Source organism: Heterocephalus glaber, unplaced genomic scaffold (assembly GCF_053883595.1).
Source record: "Heterocephalus glaber isolate CG9 unplaced genomic scaffold, H.glaber_assembly_v1.0 deba00001553, whole genome shotgun sequence".
Classification (NCBI taxonomy): domain Eukaryota; kingdom Metazoa; phylum Chordata; class Mammalia; order Rodentia; family Bathyergidae; genus Heterocephalus; species Heterocephalus glaber.
The window spans coordinates 8,993,270-9,012,510 of NW_028258344.1; the positions used below are offsets into that span (position 1 = coordinate 8,993,270).

General features: G+C 36.8%; 1 long non-coding RNA gene across 2 annotated transcripts in view; it reads left to right on the forward strand.

The window, feature by feature from the left end:
* Positions 1 to 19,241, forward strand: part of LOC147824132 (uncharacterized) — a 100,332-nt gene that overhangs the window by 69,508 nt on the left and 11,583 nt on the right. The window contains exons 4-5 of one of the 2 annotated variants that reach the window (XR_015442710.1): positions 1,368 to 1,607; positions 3,515 to 3,603. This is a non-coding gene — a long non-coding RNA (uncharacterized LOC147824132). The remainder of the gene's footprint in view (positions 1 to 1,367; positions 1,608 to 3,514; positions 3,604 to 19,241) is intronic. The other variant, XR_015442711.1, reaches the window with a different exon arrangement.

Consider the following 19,241-nt stretch of genomic DNA (forward strand, 5'->3'; position numbering starts at 1 on the left):
GGAGGGAGGGCAGGGGAATAAATAAGAACCAAGATCGATTATGTAAGGATACAAATTTCCAATGATGACTGTCATTATATTGTATACTTAAAATGTACCAATAAAATTTATTTTTAAAAAATCACCCTTCTATTTTATTTTATTTTTTATTTATTTATTTTTTTGGGTAGCGGGATCAAACTCGGGACCTTGTGCTTGCAAGGCAGGTGCTGGAACCACTGAGCTAAATCCCCAGCCCTAACACCCTTCTATTTTAAATAGAATGTAAGAAATATGGACACAAATATATATTCTATCAACTAGCATCTAACTTAAGAAAAATATGCCACAAATAGAAATAAATCCAACTACGTGGTCTTCCCAGAAGTCTAGTCTTACCTTTTGCTCATATGCTACTTCTATCCTCAATTCAGTGTTTAGCCACATTTGATTTTTTTCTCTTCCCCCGATCCCTTTTCTTGTCTGCTGTCACCACCATCTTTGCTCAAGGAAGCAATACTTGCTTTCTAAATAACTTTAAATATTTGTTTATGATGTCTGTATCCTAAAGAAGTTTCTGACTGATTTCATCGTTCTCCACAAACTGGAGTTTCATGTTTCAGTCATATCTACTCTCTTCCCCACGTACCTATAATTAAATACAGTTTACTCCTTGAGTGTTTGCTTAACACCAATTATGTTTCAGCTAGTCTTTTAATGACTGGAAATACAATGTCAATAAATGTGGTAGGGCCCTTGTAATTGCTTAGTAGGTATTTGTTGAATGCATGAATAATGACCACTATCCTAGCCTGAATAAATACGGAGAAGAAAGTAGACACCATTTGTGTTAGTTACTTTTCTCTCCTTGCTGAGACAAAATACCCCAATACCCAAAGTTAAAGAGGAAAGGTTTATTTAGCTTAAGGTTTCTAGAGGTTTCAGTCCGTAATTGGCTGGCTCCAAGGCAGGGTGCTGTGGCAAACAGGATTTGCAGAGGAGAAACTTCATGGCAGCCAGAAGGTAACAAAAGCAACAAGAGGCCTTAACAGCACCTTTCTGCCTCTTTCATTCCATCCAGACTACTGGGAATTGAGCGGTGCCAAACCAGTCACTGACATATAGTGATTTAGAAATCACACGCCCTTAATTCCAGCATCACACATTCCTGATTCAGCCACCTCTGAAAAAGAAAGCCCCAGCTCGTCTGCATGAGGCTTTGGGGGGACATCTAAACACAAGCCATTACACTATTTGCAAAGCAGTATTGGAGGTAAGAAAGGGCATAGGAATGCAAACACAGATATTCCAAGTCTTTCTTTGATTCATTTTGTGCTGTTTCCAAACCTTGTCAATTAATCTGATGACTTATTTATTAATGTTTGCAGACTGACACCGTTCTACACTTCTATGAGTCAGAGACATGAAGAAAATGTGTTTTGTAGCCAAGATCAAGACTATAATTTACCCCAGACAATGCTCACTTCCCCAGAGTTGCAGTGGAGAGACAATTCCAGCTTGTTTCTAGGCATCAACTCAGATCCCATCTTGACCAGTTCCTGAGGCTCTGTCAGCTAAAGGACCACTGCGAAGGGATTCCCTTCTCATTCCATTTCCACGAATACAAGGTAAGGAGGACTACAACTTCTTCTTAGTTACCCAGTGCTAACAACGACCATAATAAGGCTAGTAATGTTTAGTATATATTGTGACTTACTTTGTGATAAGTGTAGTAAACTTTACCTGGACTATTTCCTGGAAGCAATACAGACTCTGTTAAATATCAAGTTTAATTGTTGCCCCAATACTTATTTGCAACTGTTTTGGTTGACCCTTAATGATATTAAATAAAATCTTTGCAAAAATAAAATTTAAAAAGGTTTATTTGAAGGCTATCAATCCTCTAGGAAACAATGTTATGGTCCTAAAAATAAACTTTTCATTAATAAATAATAACTAATTGACAAAATCGTAGTACTGGCAGTAGTAGTAGGGTTGAGGAGGAGGAGGAATAAGAGAAAGAGTATAGCACCCTAACTGAAAATGGGACAGTCTAGGCAGAAAGAGGCCCTTGATGAAGACGGCATCTTAGGGAAAACAGGTGCAGGTGCAGGGTAGCATTGCTCATTCGTTTAATAGACAACTAAGGGGTGAAGATTCACTTTCTCTCTACTTGTCACACCCTGCTGTTATTTCATATTGCCTGAGGCAGCAGGGCCCCTGCTGCAGTTTGTGTTAATAACAGAGAGCTATTTCCATAGTTCCCTTATGGTTTCTAGAGACAATAATATATATATTTTTAAAGCGAGGCTGATTTTATTCATGGAATCCACCCAATAGTTGACACATTAAAGGTGGCATGAATTCATATTTTGTAATGTGTGTCAACATCTAACAATTATGAAATAGTGAATTCTAGATTAGAATGGTCGTTTAAAAATAATACTCATCTACAAAAGTTCTACTTAGAGCAAAAAAGCCATTGAACCCTGTTACAGATAGAAAACAGGGCATCCTCAATGGTCCTGGCCAGTTCCATAGAGGTCCTTTGGGACAGCACAGGTGCAGAAGGGAAAATGTTCCCAGCTCAAGTACTAATTCCAATGGATGGTAGGGGTTACAGATAGTAATACACCTATGGAAGAGAGGCAAATGCAAATTATTAAGGAAAATGTGCTTTATTCTACAGGAAAGAAGGATTTATTGTCCTATCATCTTTCCAAGAAAAATTCCACAAAAAGCATAGTATTTGAGCTGAATTTTGAGAGAAAAATAATAATTCACCAGGTAGGGGACTGGGTAGTCCCAGCAGACACAAAAGCTTGAAGGTATTGAAATGTTCTTACCTTGTATTGAGGTGAGTCATGAGGTACACATGCACTTTTATGTAAGGTCAATTACCCTGGTTTTGCATTGAGCTTTTCCTTAAATATTATACCAAGATTATATTTCAAATTCTCGATACTATCTGTTTTGAAAAAATAAGTTTTATTAGGTAACCGGGCTCTAATTTACATAATTGTTCATTTATTATTAGTCATTTAGATTTTCCCTGAACCTTTCTGTATTATAGGCAAAGCTGCAAAGACTAATATTTTGTATACATTTTCTCCTGATTTTCCAATTATTTAGTATACAATCCCAGAAGTGGAATTGCCAGACAAAAGGGAATGGAAATATATGAGCTTCTATATTGACAAATTGTTTTCCAGAAAGTTTGCATCACTGGAGTTTGATCCAGCTTTATGGGAAAAGTTTATTTCACCTATCTATTTCACCTTTGAGAATTAAATTTATCAAAACTTCCTTATAGTAAGTCAGTGATTTATCATTGGTTTTATATTTCTTTAAACATTTTCTTCCCAAGTAAAACAGGCATAGAGCATTTTGCATTGTGTATTTTTCACAATGGCACCTCTCTATTTTTAGAAAAGTTACTCTGATAAATAAAATATTACTCTGTACATTGTTTCTATCTATAAAGTCTAGGGGACAGTGTTCTAACTAATATTTTGACCTGGCCCATGAAATGCAGGAGAAGAAGGGGAAACAAATGCTAATTCCCAAATGCCTGCCTTGTGATTAATAACTGAAGTTTTTTATCTCTGTTTGGTAAGTTCCTAGGTAAGTTCCTGAAATTAAAAAAATCTGAAAAGTATAATTCATATTGCCTTACGTAATAATGAAATGTTCCAAACTGCATTTAAGAAAAGTCTCCTCTTCCTTATTTTCTGAAAAGTTTTGTCTGTTTTTGGAATGTGTGTGTGTGTGTGTGTGTGTGTGTCTTCTTTGTACAATTATATAAATCAAATTGATGTGGTCACATGTAACAGAAACTGAACTCAAAATAGCTAATGCAATAAAAGGCATCTGTTGGCCTAAGTTAGTGAAATAAAAGAGCTCTATCCAGTTATTAAGATGATGATCATAGCCCTATCATTTTCTTTCTCATTCTTTAAGTTTTATTTTCTTCTGTGCTGGCCTAATTTTCAAGAAGACTTTCTCTTCATTATGATCCACTTGACTCTCAGCAGTTCCAGATATTAGGGACCTTAGTATCCAAACTCTCAAAAGAAAAGTGTGTTTCTTTCTGAAGTATTTCAGCAACAACTTCAGCAAGGACTTTGACTGGCCCATCTTGAAATATCTACCCATGGCTGTGCCAATCATGAAAGCTAGGAAAAATGTGGTTCTCTGCCTACTCTTGGAGCCAGAGAATAGGATCATCCGCTCAAGTGGAACCACCTGGGCTAAGATATGGGAGAACTGCACCTCCTCCTCAAAGAGATCCTGGGGCAGTGGTATGCTGCTAAATATTTTACAGTTTGCTTTCTGAATTTATTTTTTTAAAAGAGCTCTGGTTTGTAGCAATTGCTGATTGGCATGGCAGGAAACATTACCACAATAACAAATTTCAAGCTATCAACAAGTTGTCACTGAAAGAAGAATTGGGAAGAGATGCATACAATTGGCTTTCTCACACAACTATAGCTCAACCAAAAAATAAGACCGGAATAGAAAGACACAGATCCCCTCTGAATTGTTTTACAGAATCTCACCAGCCCGCCCCATCAACTTTCACACAAAAAGTACTATTATTATCGTATTAGACTGATGAATTAATCTTTGGAAATTTTTATTTTAGAGATTACAATGATTTGGAGAAAAATTACAGAAAAAGGGAAGACTAAGCCCTAGGGAAGAGAACAGAGTTTTCCTAAAATAAGATAGAAATTGCATGATTTGGACTGAAAAGCAGACCCTATTTTTAATTAAGCTGTGCCTCAAGATAACAAACCATGTGACAGTGATGTCTTCCTTGGATTTGAGGAATAGTCATATTTAGTCTTTTGTTTTAAGGGGTGTTTTACTATGACGAAAACTGTTTGACCAATCCCTGAATGTTCAGTACACCATGTTACATACATAAAAGGAAGTATATTAGAAGGTCATTTTCTAACAGCATATCTTCCACAGAGGTCAATGTATAGTGAACACAACATTGGGAGAAAAGTGGATCTAGGGTCTTAGGTGACAGCAGTAAAGCAGAAGGATTCTCAGGGCATAGTGCAGAGGGATGGGGGGAAGGAAAATAGTGGAGAAGTAAATAAACACAGAAGGACTAGGAGCAGGTGAGGGAAATACTTCCCTTTCTCTTAGATATACAACAAAATTATCTATGGAGGATGTACTTTCTTTTGCAATAAATTCCTAGTTTATGTTTTTAGTTCATATTTTTATGCTTTTATATTTTAATTTGATTTATGTCTTAGATTGGGTTGTCTAGATGAAGACCCTAAAATATTTATACAAAAGTGACTTATTAGGGAGTATTCCTAGAAAGGATGAATAGGAGTGCTGAGAAGAAGGACAGGAAGGAGAGGGGACCAAACAAGTTTTTGGTATCCCCTTCCACCAAAGAAGGGTCTTGAGATAATAGAGTTCACACCTCTAATATGTTCTCCCAAAGTCTCATGCCCTCATAGGTGGTGAATGGGGAGGTGATTGGATCATGGGGCTGTGATACTCATCAATGGACAGTGAATTAGTCCACTGCTGAGTTTATGGCTGGGTGTGATGTTGGGAGGTGAAATCTAGTGGAAAGAGATGGGTCACTATAGGTGTGACCTGGAGGGTATGTATTCCTCCTTCTCCCTTGATACCTCTCTGCTTCCTGCCTGCCATCCCATGGGCTCTTTCTCTTCTGCCATGCCCCTTTCTCTTGCTGCTCTGCCTTGGAGCCAGCTGACTATGGACTGAAACCTCTACAAACTGATCCAAAATAAATCTCTCCCGATTTATGTTGTGGGTGTCCAGTATTGGGTCTCCCCAACAAGAAAGGAATTAAAACAGAACATCTTGTACATACAATGTTATACATTTGGTGTTTTCCAGATTTGGAAATGGCTATTAAAATCATAAGAACTTTTCCAGATTTTGAAATACTTCTCATGAGAATTCTACTTGAAGGTAAAATGTATTAGGATTCAAGAGGATGTCACTTCCACTCTTAAAATGTGAAAAGTCTACATGATTTACTAAATCATAAATTTTTCTAAATTTATCAATAGGCTTAAGTTACAAGACAAAGATAAATTGTTTCTGAGAAAGGAATAAAAGGAAAAACAATACCTGCCCTTATAAGAGGAGAAAAAAAATACATATGGGCACACAATGCAATTCAGATACAAAGCACAGCCTAGATAAGTAAAAAAAATACATAAGAGAAAATCTCTATGATATTGGGTAATGAATTATTTCTTTATAAGACACAAAAATAACAAATAAAAGCAAAAATTAATAAATTGGACTTTTAAGAAAAAGAAAGAAAATTTAAAACTCCTGAACATTGAAATAACTCTCAACAGAAACATCACGTGGTAATCTAGGAAAAACTATTTGTAAAATGCCCATCTGATAAATAATTTGTATCCAGAACATTCAAAGAACTATCATAATTACTTTCTTATTGCTGGGACAAAAATACCTGATACCCACAAGTTAAAAAAGAGTTTTATTTTAGCTCACAGTTTGTAGAGATTTCAGCCCATAGTCACCTGGCTCCCAGGCAGCGTAACATGGCAAAGGGAGAAGATTTCATGGCATGGAAGGCAGAAAGCAGCAGAGCACTGTTAAGGAAAGAGGAAGAGTATCAATACCTGTGTATATCCTTCCAAATCGTCCCCACAGTGACACACTTCTTCCCACAAGGCTTCACCTGCCAACATCACACTCAACTAAAAACCTATCCGTGAAATAATCACACACCCTTGATCCAGTCACCTCTCAAAAGTCCCACCTATGAGCCAATGAGGCTTTGGGGAGATATCTAGATATAAGCCAGAACAAACTCTTACAAAACAATAAAAAAGTAATTTTTATAATTGGCCAAAGTTTCCAATACTTGATAAAAGAAAATATATGAATCACAAGCATATAAAATTATGCTCAACAGTAATAATTATTAATGTTCTTATACAAAGATATATATTCCAATGTTTTTGGAAGTTTTACCAAAATTTACAAAGATTTCAAATATTCTGTGAATGGATAAACAAATTGTGAATAGTAAGTAGTATAGAATACTCCTCTGCAATAAAAAGAACAAATCACAAATATATCCAGCAACATGGATGAATCACAAAGCTATTACACTATGTGAAAGGTACGAAAACCAGGAAACTACATATTCACGTACTTCTATTTAGCTGACATTTGGACAAAGCAGAAATCAGACCAGAGGTGACTTGAGTCAGGATTGGGAGAGACTGCAAAGACTTATAATAGAATTGGGATCGTTGCTTTTCTAATACATATTTGCCAAAAAGTAACATGATTATAAAAAGTAATTCGTGGGAAAGATACCTAACAAAATACATTTTTCTAATTTTAAAAAGTGAGCCATCATACAAGGATGTATACAATACATATATATATATATAATATATTTAAGATATTTAATTATTGAAATCATTGTTACTTAAAATCAGGATATTTGAGTTAGAAATTTTCTTCTTTGTATTTCTTTTGTGACCTTTAAGAACTTGGTTTAAACCACTATTGTAATACTTACAGGCTACTTTGTACCTACCAGATTGTCTGCCCTTTCCCCTCATATGATGCAATTCAAATCAGAACACACTGCTTTTATTCAATTTCCAGTGTTTCACCTCTCACCACAGTGTTAGGCACAGAGCAGGGATTTGATCAGGATGTCTTCAATAAACAAATGGGTGGTTTTAGCTCAGTGGTTCCGCCGCCTGCTTCACAAGCGCAAGGACCGGAGTTCAATCCCTGGTACCAAAAAATAAATAAATAAACAAACAAACAAACAAACAAATGGGTGGTGAGGCATGAAGAGCTGGACTCCACTGCAACCTCTTGCTGCCACAGTGCAAATGCAGCCTTCTGGACATCCCTGTTTCTAGGTGCCTGGAGATGTAACCTCCAGACAAGCAAGCAGCTCTCACCAGAGATACTTTGTTCTTTGCCTCCTGTGTCATAACAGGACCTCATTAATTTACTTTCAGTTAAAAGGGTTTTCTGCTATAAGACAGTATGATTAGAGGCTCAGATAACAGAGTCTGGAAACAGAATTTTGGGGATGAGAGGTAAGCTTTGCTTCTTACTAGTTACAGCTTTGCAAAGTTAGGATCATCCTCTGTAATAAGGGAAATTAACCACAAACCCTTCATAGGATGAACTGACATAACTTATATAAATATCCTTGCACAAAGACAAGGCACAATAAATGTTTTATTCCTTTTAATTATCTGTGTCCTTCCTCTATCGCATCTGTGGTGAGTGTTTATATATCCTAGAGAGTACTGACAAGGTTGTTTCTTCTAGCTGGTACTTTGGGAGGAGGGCTAGAGGCAACGTGGAAATGGGTATTCTTGCGGCCACTTGCTTGGCTGGTTGGGCAAAGGAAACTCCATTAAAGTTTCGGCCCTAAGTACCCTCTACAGTCCAGCCTTGTCACTCCAAGATTATCCTGTCAGTCACCTCTGACTGATGGAAGTGCCTTCTCAGTGGGCTTTCCTCTTATGTGCTGACCAAACAAAGATGAACTATTATTTTTTATCTCAGTCCTGTCATCAGTGTGCCTCGATTGTCACCTGGTGCTTCCTTCCTCTTAGGTAGTTGATGAAAGTTCTGAAAGCCTGAAGACTACCTTTACTCTGGTTTCATTCAGGCTGTGATTTCTTGCCTTTTCAAAAACTGTCCCATTTGTTTGCCATTCCAGCAGCTGGCCTCCTCCTGTTCTTTTTATTTCTCTTGTTTGCTTTACAAATTAGAAAGAAAAATTCTTTTCTCATTTTTTAATTTTTGACACAGAGCTGGAAGCTGAGCAGGACCTGGTTTTCAAAATTATCTTTCCAAATGCACAAAAAACAAGAACTCTGAGGGAACTGTAGAATTAGCTTTTAAGATTAAGCACCTGCTAGTATTGTACCTGCTGAGTTTTCAGGCTGTAAATAAGTACTAAACTAGTGGTTATTTCACCAGGATTTTAACTACAGGCTCATTTGCTTCAGTGAAATTCTAAGTGAGACTCATTTTTGAAATGACTGGTGAAGAGAGATTTCAAACTCTGTATTCTAAGCAAATGGTATAGCCTCCCAAGGCCATCCACCATCTGCCAGCTATGTGTCTAAATTGCCACCACTCAAATCCCACTCCAGTAAACAACATTAACCAAAAGGTTTGCTTTGCTGAATCATTCTCAAGTCCTGAAAACTGGTCCACATTGACATTTAGTATGTAAAAGAGGGAAAAAAACATAATGTTAGAGAAAGGATGACCTACATTAAGCATTTTAAAGGAAAGCACGAGGATTAATAATAAAATCGTAATAAACAGGCTTATTGAGAATTTACTCCATCCACGGCTCGGGACTTAGCATTTTAGCAACATTACCTGGTTGAATTCTCAACGCAACACTTTGAGATAAGCACTTACATTACCTCATTTTGCAGATGATAAAAGTGATAGAATGTCAGTGACTTAAACTCACACAGATGGTGAATGGCAGAACCAGGACTTAATCCCTGGTCCATCTAAAATGGAAAACCATGCTCCTTACCAGTGGTACTCATAATCAGGCCGGACAACCATACTTCCTGTATTAGTTAGGGTTCACTAGAGGAATAGATTTAATATAAAATGTAAGAATGAGTATCCAAAGTATTTACTAGGTAGGCTTACAGGATCAAAAGTGAAAAAGTAGCAATGTCCATCTGCCAGACAAGATATAGAAGAATACAAAATGACCATCTGTGCCCTGGAGGGCTAAAGGATCCAGTCAAAAGTCAAGGGCCTAGGGCTGGGGATTTAGCTCAGTGGTTCCACTGCCTGTCTCTCAAGCTCAAGGACCTGAGCTCAATCCTCGGTACCAAAAAAAAAAAGTCAATGGCCTGAAGCTCATAGCAAATTCTGGTGTGCCTCTGTGTGAGAAAGCAGACGAGTCTGCGTTGGAAGGCTAAAGAGTCCTTGCTGGAAGCCTGGAGATTAATAACTGAAGGCAATGGTGAAAACCAATTCTCCTCTGAGGGAAAAATGGAAGACGTCTGTTATGGCCGTACCTAGATGTCCCCCAAAACCTCATGAGGTCATAGGTGGGGTTTTTCAGAGGTAGCTGGATCTAAGGTATGTGAGGCTGGTATTAAGTGTGTGTGTGATTAGTTAAATTAGTCCACTGATTGATTTGATTTGGCATAGTTTTAGGTGTGAATAATAGGAAGGCCCACCCTGAGTGTGGGTGGCACCACCCAAAGGGCAATTACCTTGGATGGATATAATGAGACAAAAAATAAGCAGGCCTGCAGTTGCTTCTTTGCTACTTCATTACACTGCTGTCATCTGCCTGCCATGAGCTGTTTTTCCTCTGTGATAGCCCTCTGTCATGCACCCTGCCTTGGTGCCAGACAACTATGAAGTGAAACCTCTACAAACGGTGAGCCACAATAAACCTTTCCTTCTTTAACTTTAGGTGTTGTCTCAGCAAAAGAAAAGTAACTAAGACAACTTCTTTCTCTGTGTATTGTGTTTATGCTACAAGCCAATTTGTTGGTGGCACTCACGTTGGGGCTGAGGAGATATTCCCTCCTCAGTTTGCAAGCTACATGTTAATGATGCATAGATAGCCAGAACTTACTAATACACCAGGTAGTTCGTACTCAAGTCATGTTGACATGTTGCAATTTGCAATTGCTTTTCCCTAGCTATATAAGCATCCTCTGAGGAGCTCATTACAAATGATTCATGCTTAGAGATTGTAATTCAGAGGCTCAAATGTGGGAACCAAGGAATTCTGACAGTAGCCACAATTTAGCTTCTCTATAATGACTCCTGGATTCTGGATCTCTATCAGATTACAGAAATGTTCTGTAGATTGTTGCTACAGACTAGAAAAAGAAAGCTGGGTTTGAGGTTAAAGAGAGGCTTTCACTGTCCAAGTAAGCTGCTTGGGGATGTTACTCTTCAAATCTATGTACCTAAAAGCAGCAGCATGATTTGTGCTCCCTGTGTCTCTTAGCATTGTAATGGAGGTCGGAAAAAATAATGTAGCAAGAAAAGCAATGAATATGGGACAGTGGTAGATGCACACATATCAAATGTTTGTTATCATAATACTATTTTTCTTATTCCTTGTGTGGAGCAGACAACTTCAGTGGTCTATCCATAACTTGGATTGATCCCATTTTTACCATTTCTGTGCAAAGCTCACTCTCTACATTTACATGCGGTGCCTTTGTTCTTAATAATTAGCATCTGTGGCCTTTTGGGAGGCTTTACTGGGATAGCTGGGGCTGCTTTACCTTCTGAGGTTTACTGCTATGGAAGGAAACCCCTGCCCAAAGGTGAATGTGTGTGGGAGCCAGAAAGGTCAGAGCACTGGCTCAGGTTGGGACAACTGGGAGGTGCAACCTACTCTTCAGCCTTCCTCTGCAAGGTCAGGATTCTGAAGTTTATCCTGAGATCACATCCTTGGATGGCCTTTTGCCATTTCCTGTCCTACCATGCTCATTTCCTTACTGATGTCTCCTGGGAACACTTCCTACAAAAAAAAACTTGACTGAGATCATCTGCATAAGATCTGCTTCTGGGAAACCCAACCTCTGGATTTTTTTCCCAAAATCTAAAAGGCCCTTCGATGCAGAACTCAAAAACATGAACATTCTCATCAATGCCCCTTTGTTTTTTTCTCTCCCCAAGCCCAAGATCACTTTTATTTTGGGAGTTGTGAAGCAGAACCTCAGCTCCTCACCTTGCTCGACAACATTTTTTTTCTGCCTTTTAATTAATGAAAAGGCCCTCAGCATGTGGGCAGGTCCAGGACAAGGCCAGAAGTAGATGTGAGCCATTTGCTGGTTGTCTGCCATATCTGTCCCTGTAGCAAGAATGGAAAGAGAGGGAAAGAAGAGAGATGGTCTGCGGTGATGCTAATTAATATTTCCAAAATATTATCCCACAATAGCTTTGAAGTTTTTATTTTTTTTTGTCTGATAGCTTTTTACTTAGTAATTTTCAGTGGTCAACATTTTAGGAATATAGGCTCCCAAAAGCCACTTCCGTCACTATCATTCTTTGCTTACTTCTCCTTTCAGTGTCAAGAAAGGGGCCCTAAGAATATGACTCCATGATTTCTGATACTTCTCTTTGATTTTCTTATCCTGAGTTGGACATGATTTGTTGGGTGAAAGCAAAGTGAAAATTCCTGATATGACTAGATGAAAAATTGGCATCCCTTACCACTGGGAACATCAGCATTTTGAGCAGCTACATTAGCCTTCTTGCACTTTGGCTATTTCCATGTGGCTTATTTATTCAAACTTCAGTAGAAAAGTCTCTTAAAAACTAGAAACTTAAACTCAGAGTTAGCACATCTTTTGGCCTAGATATTGAACAGTGATAGGCCCAAAATAGCTATAAGAAATTATTCTAAAGAACATATTGACACAGTGATCGTAAAATGTATGTTACCAACTGCTTTATTCCATGTATTTAGAAGGAATCTATTTACATTGTTTTCCTGTTCTTTGGAAGAAAATCTGAATGGTTTTATCATCTTTCAAACCTTAAATAATCTTTATTTTGAAAATACTCTTATTGGAACAGGATTTCAAACAATAATCACTAGAGTAATATAAGAAAGTCATTTTCATGCTAGCAAAAGACAACTATGGGGCTTTGTGAACAGCAGAAAGACTCTTTGTATACCTCGTATTACTGCCCAATCTATGTGAGCCTGAAACACCCAGCACCTCTAACACCTCTAACAGTTACTTCAGCTGAATGTCCACATACAAATGGGTTTACCATGTTTTGCTTCTGGTTAATAGATTTAAGTTTATACTTACTGAGTTTATAAGTTTATACTTCTACTGAGTTTATAAGTTAATACTTATGCTGAGACAACTGGATTTTTTAACAAAAAATAAATTTATGACTAAAATGACTTGAAAAAAATACTTACAAAGTAAAAAAGAACATTGTCCAAATTGGAGAAAAGATGAGTAAAAACTCTACAAATAATGCTAACTCAGGGTCTGTGGCAATAATCTACTTAAAACTTTCTAGGAAGAAACACAAAGCCCATGCATAAAGAGAAGGCAACAGACTTTCAGGTGCACTGGGTTACAAAAGACTGAATTCTATTTTGGAAAGTCTTCAAATAATAAGTCTTCAGTAATATTGTCAATGCTGGTTACACACATACAACAGTAAGCTGAAAATAATGAAACGATTCTAATATTATGTATACCAAAAAGTTAGTGTATAATATTTCATGTAATCACAGTTACATTCATGATTGTATTTGGATCTATGCTAAAGTGCCAATGGTCTTATTATATTGGGAACACTGGAGTACTTTTTATCTTTAAAACTTCACATGCCAGGGATTTAGCTCAGTGGTATCACGTCTGCCTCTCAAGAGCAAAGTCCTGAGTTCGAGCCCCAGTACAAAAACAAAAAAACAAAAAACTTCACATAACATGGTTAAATCACTGAAAAAATATAAAAATATAAATTCCTGTAAAACCTCAGTCTTTGTTTTAGCAGTGCTGAGGATCTTTCCCAGGGCCTTGTGCATGCTAGGCAAGCATTCTATCACTGAGCTACACTTTCAGCTCATAACAGTTTTAAAAGGAGCAATAAGGTACACCTTCCTGAGCTCTGGAATGTGACTTTGTCTTGTTGCTGTCAGCCATTAGACACTAATGACATAATTGCAATTGTCTCTCTTCCCTAAAACTTAGGGAAAATTTCAGCAACAACAACAAATTTCTCAAACTGCTGCATCAGAAACACTTTTGATAGTTTAGGTTTAAAAAGTAACTCAGAATTGTTGAACTCTTTAGCGTGACAAAGTTTTAGGGATGTTATTGATTCTGCTACTATTTTCCTCTATTGTCATTCACACAGTGATATCAAGATCTAATCAAGGAAAGGAGAATTTATTTCAATAATATAAAGTGACTATTCTAAGTGATAATGGATAACTATGAGACAGAAAAATGAAAACAGTCAAAAATAATCACAAGGAAAACAAGCATAGGGTACTGTTCGTACTTTGTAACCATTTGGTAAAAATAACTGACCTTCAGGGACAAATGTGGACATGAGCAGTCACAGGAGGCAACTCCAGAGGTGAGGACTGTGGTTTTAGTATTTCCACAGAAACAAAACTATGCGGAACAGAACATCTGTAAACTTGACATGTCCTGTCTTCACTTAATAAGTAGGTTAATAAACTCACTTTTTACAACTGGCTACTGCTTAGTGAATTATGATACAAAAAATGTGTTTACTGTTTTTTATAAGATATTGATTAGACCCATAAGTCTCTCTGTTCTACAAAAAAGAAAATATTTAGTGTCTATTTTCCTTAATTTATGAACATTTAAAAATCCAAGTTTTATAATAAGATGAATAATAGAAATATCTTTGCTAAAGTTTTATTTAAAATAATCACTTTTATGAATTAACAGAATGTTATAAGGTGAATCTTTAGGATTTTTTTAAAGTCTCAATAAATAGGCATTTAAAAATATAACAGGATTGAGATTGTATCACACTGTGGCTATCTTCACACGCTCTTAAGGTCAACAAAACCAGATTTTAAGAAGCTGAGGATGATTATGTGACTGTCTCCTTGGATTTATAGAGCCAGCCTTTCTCTGAAGTGCAGCAAGAGGTTATCCTAGAGGAAATTAACATTACCAGTGTCAGCTATCCTAGGAAAGATAAATTTCAGGACAGGAAATAAACTCTGCCAAGAAGAATTAGTTTGGGGGCTGCCTGGGAGCCAGCTGGGCCAGAACTGACACCTAGAGCATTTGGAGGACGTGAACTGGACACCAAATTGCTACCATTCTGGATAGGGTACAGTGCAAGTCCGGCTGGATCCTCGGGCATGAGTCCTGGCTTATCTGATTCGTCTCTGTGTTGTATTTTCCTTGTGTAATAGTTTTAATACCTTTAAAAGTTAGTTTGCCTTTTGGAAATATTGTTTCTTTCTTGCTTCCTTTCTATGATGACATTTATTACAGTAAGAAAAAAACAGTTCGTTCTAGATTTGATGTATCACAACAGATTCATTCACTTGTTTCATTTTTTGGCCATGGGACCTACTGCCTTCCCTGGGTTGTGCAGCTAGCTGTCTCCTGTAGCCAGTTGTCTTCTGACTTCACTGTGATTACAAATGTACAGGCTTAATGTGTCCTAATCCTTCCATACCTCTGCTTTCCAAGGTTGAGCTTGGAGCAGGGAGAGTCAATAGGACACGGGGACACTTTTTGCACTCATGATTATTAGAACTCCATGGAGCCAAATTCGACCTATGGGAAAACAGAAGCCAGAGGACAGACAGAGGCTTCTCCCTTCCTCTCCCCCAGATGGTTGGGTAGACAGTCTCTTCATCTATCTTCCCTAAAAATATCTGTGGAGATCAAGAAACTTGTTGGCCATTAAGTTCACTAACACACTTATGTTTCCTCTCCTTCACTCCCACTTCCTTGGGACTTTATTTCCACAATCAAATGTTGGCACATCAATTTGGCATCAGGAACTTCTTTGTAGGAAACTAGACAGAAACAATAATTACAAAAGTCCATTGCAAGAAGAAAGAGGAGATGAAATAAGATAGCTAGGCAAATAAAAAGGAGACATGGTCAGAATCAGAATCAGGAAAACACAGACTCTGGAGGAAGTCTGCCTGGATTCAAATTCTGGCTCTATCACTTACTAGCTATGAAATCTTGGACAAGTTATTTGGCTCTTTATGCATGTTTTTCTAATACACAAAACAGACTAATAATGGAACCTGCCCCACAGTATTATGAGGACTGAATGAGTTAATTCATAAAACAGCATCTGGCACATTGTAAGAGTTATAGTGGTGAAAGTGCCTATTATCATTGTTAATATCATCATCATCATCATCGTCATCATCATCATTGTTAGTTTAAAGCTATAATCATGCTAGGAGAATGAAGGAAAGCAGCAAAAATACATGAGAAATTGGGTGTCAGCATCCTTAATTCTGACTCATCCTTAAGTCTAACTATGGGGCTGGTGGTATAATTGCAAGATGACCAAATGGTTTGGGAAGATCTAACAACACACCAGATTCCTCGGACACAGCACAGGTAAGTTGAAAGATTCATCAAGAAACATTCAGTTCATTATGCAACGTAGCTCCACACAGTATTTGTGAGTAGCAAGATGGAGTGCCCTGGCTCTGTGCAACCTGTATGTATCACCTAGGGACTCCAGAAGAACCACATTGGTGAGGACCAGGGTCACAAAGTGGACATAGCGTAGTGGTCCAAAGCATTTTGAGATAACTCAGATGGGAGCAGAAGTTTCTAGAAAAAAGAATGTCAAATCAGACATGACTGTACTAATACCATAGCTTGAGAGCTGAGATGTGCCAAGGACCGAAGCTTTGTACTTTGGGTGGCAACAGGATATGATCAGACCTCAGCAGGCATCAGTACTGAACATCTACTGGCACCAAGGAATGAGAGAATTTCAAAGGAAAGTGACCATTGTTCTGAAACTAGCACACAGGTTAAAGCCACTTGCCTTCATCCTGCCCACAAAGTTACCACACAGATACCCACTTGGGAAAGCAGAGGAGGAAGGGAGAAGGAAGATTTTTTTTAAAAAAGAGCCGCTCCTGAAAAGAAGTTCATTTTTGAGTTGGTTAAGTTTTTAACCAAAAGGTTTGTTTGAACCTGAGGAGACTGGGATATGTTTTCATGGAAATTTGAAGTGTATCCATCGTGTCTCCCAACTCCTTAAAAGAGAAGACCTGTAGTGCCTATGACATCAATGACAGATCATAAAGAAAGTGACATTATTTTTCTACATTGGAAGAACTCTCAAAAATAATTGGGGATTTAAAAATCATCATTGAACAACTCAGGTGAGTAAAGTATTTATTTATGCCAATAAAATACTTCAGGGCTTATAGCATTGAATTTTTAAATATTTCTACCTTTAAATTTTTTCATTACCTTACTATTATCCCTTAAGCCCACTTCCACTTATTATCATCCTTTTCTCCAAAGGGAAGAATGAGGTGAAAGAGGTGAACTCCAGATATTTAATATACCTCAGATAAGAAAAGAGGAGGAAGGAGGAAAGCTGTATTCATTCAAAATAGGCAGTGTATTCTGTCCACTTCTCACTAGAGTAAATAGCACATAGTCTTTAAGGTCAAACAAGTACAGCAGCTCAAGCATGAATAATTAATAGGGATGTACAAGATGTCAGAACTCACGTTCCCAGGATTTGCTAAAATACAGATAAATTGGAATCTGACAAAAACAAATTGTGTTTAATAATCCTTAAAAACATGATCCCTGAAGCATTCTGTGCTGCTTCTTGGCCCATCATCCAACTTCTTCTATTTTAATTTATAGTTGACACAGATGAGTAAGAAAAAAAATACTTGAATTTAAGTAACAAAATCAGTTACAAAACTATTTATTTTATCACATATTTAATGTTCTTTCATATATATATGGCTTTCTAATTTCTCCGTTTAGGAAAGACACATAAAGTATCATCCAGTTTCAGCTGAGAAAGCATCTTCCAGAGTCAACCCTAGTCTTCCAGTTTCAGCAACATGAATGAATTATCCTTGCTAACTTTCTTCCTAAAGTAAAAAAGATGGGTGATTAAAACTAGCCTCACACAGATCAAGAAAATAAAATGCCCTCTGATACCTCAAAAGCAGAACTTTTCAAGAATAGATATAATTCTATCCTGGGCAAATTATGTATCCCAGGAAAAAATCACACTGCTACACAATTGTGTATTCCTCCAAATATTTACTCATCTATTCTCCTTGGGGGAGAGTGGGAAGGATAATCTTCAAATTTCTCTATTAGTACACCATAAATATTATTCTTCTGCCTTTCTTAGATTGTTCACATATTTTCTTTCTTCAAAAATAGATGTGGGCAATTAGGATTCAACTATACATATCTCACAACTAGAGGAAAGAAAGTATGAATAGCATAAATTATTTTAAAGAAAAATAAGACAAATAATCCCTTCCCAAGCCCTTTTCCAAAAGGAAACTATTACTAAAAGTCAAATTAGTATTTGAATTTAAGTGGGTTCAAATTGTTTTAGCAACTCCGACTACCCAAAGTTAAAACGTTGTTTTCAGTGTGTGCCTTTTATTGGTACTGTGTGACACAGTAATCATAATTACATATTTCTTCACAGCCCTGACACAATATCCGAAAAATAAATGAATCCTTTTTTATCTCAAGTAGTTCACTTAGACATTAAGAAAAACTATGTCTTAGCCAGATGAAGTATCATTATATTGTTCTCAAATTTTAGAAATAAACAATCAAATTCTAAAAACAGACAAGAAAGAAAAAGAAAAACTATGAGATTCAAAGTATGGTAGGAAAGAAGGGGGAAATACATTTTATAGGTTATCAACCAATGAGTATAAACACTACATTAAAAAGCAACATTTTTCTGATAAGTTGGAACTCCCAGACACATAGGAAATGATGCATTATTCAATAAATTGCCCTGGAACAAATTACCAATCATTTGTACAACATCAGAGCAGTTCATATATTATACAGCACCAAAGTAAAGTTCAAATGAAATACAGATTTAAATAAAACCATAAAACATTAAAGGGAAGCAAGAATGATGATTTATGTAATCATATGCACAAAAGGCCTTTGTAAGGATTGTGTCAAAAGCAGAAGTTATTTGTAAAGAGTTATTGTTAAATTTGATCATCCAAAATTAGAATTTATCTGCGCAAGCACAAGGACCTGAGTTCTATCCCTGGTACCAAAAAAAAAAAAAAAATTAGAATTTATATGCATATCAAAACTTCAATGTGAAAAAAACTTAAAGAAATATAGAAAATCCATAAAAAGTATATGAATTTAAATAGAATTAAGGTACTGAAAGCCTCTTACAAGCAAACTGTAAAAAAGTGAAAACTCCAGTATAAAAAGGTATAAATGAAATTAAAAATCACTTTATAAAAATGACATCAACCAGTTTTTAAATGTAAAAAATCCATAAAGCAGCAGTAATCAATGATATGCACATTAAACAATAATGAAATACTCTTTTTCATTCATCGTTTGGCAAAAGCTAAAATTCTGGAGGTTGACAAGTGTTCAGAAATATGATCCCTTTGAGGAACATAAATTTGGGGGCAGGGAACATGAAAAAGCCTAGAATTGTTCTTACTCCTTTTT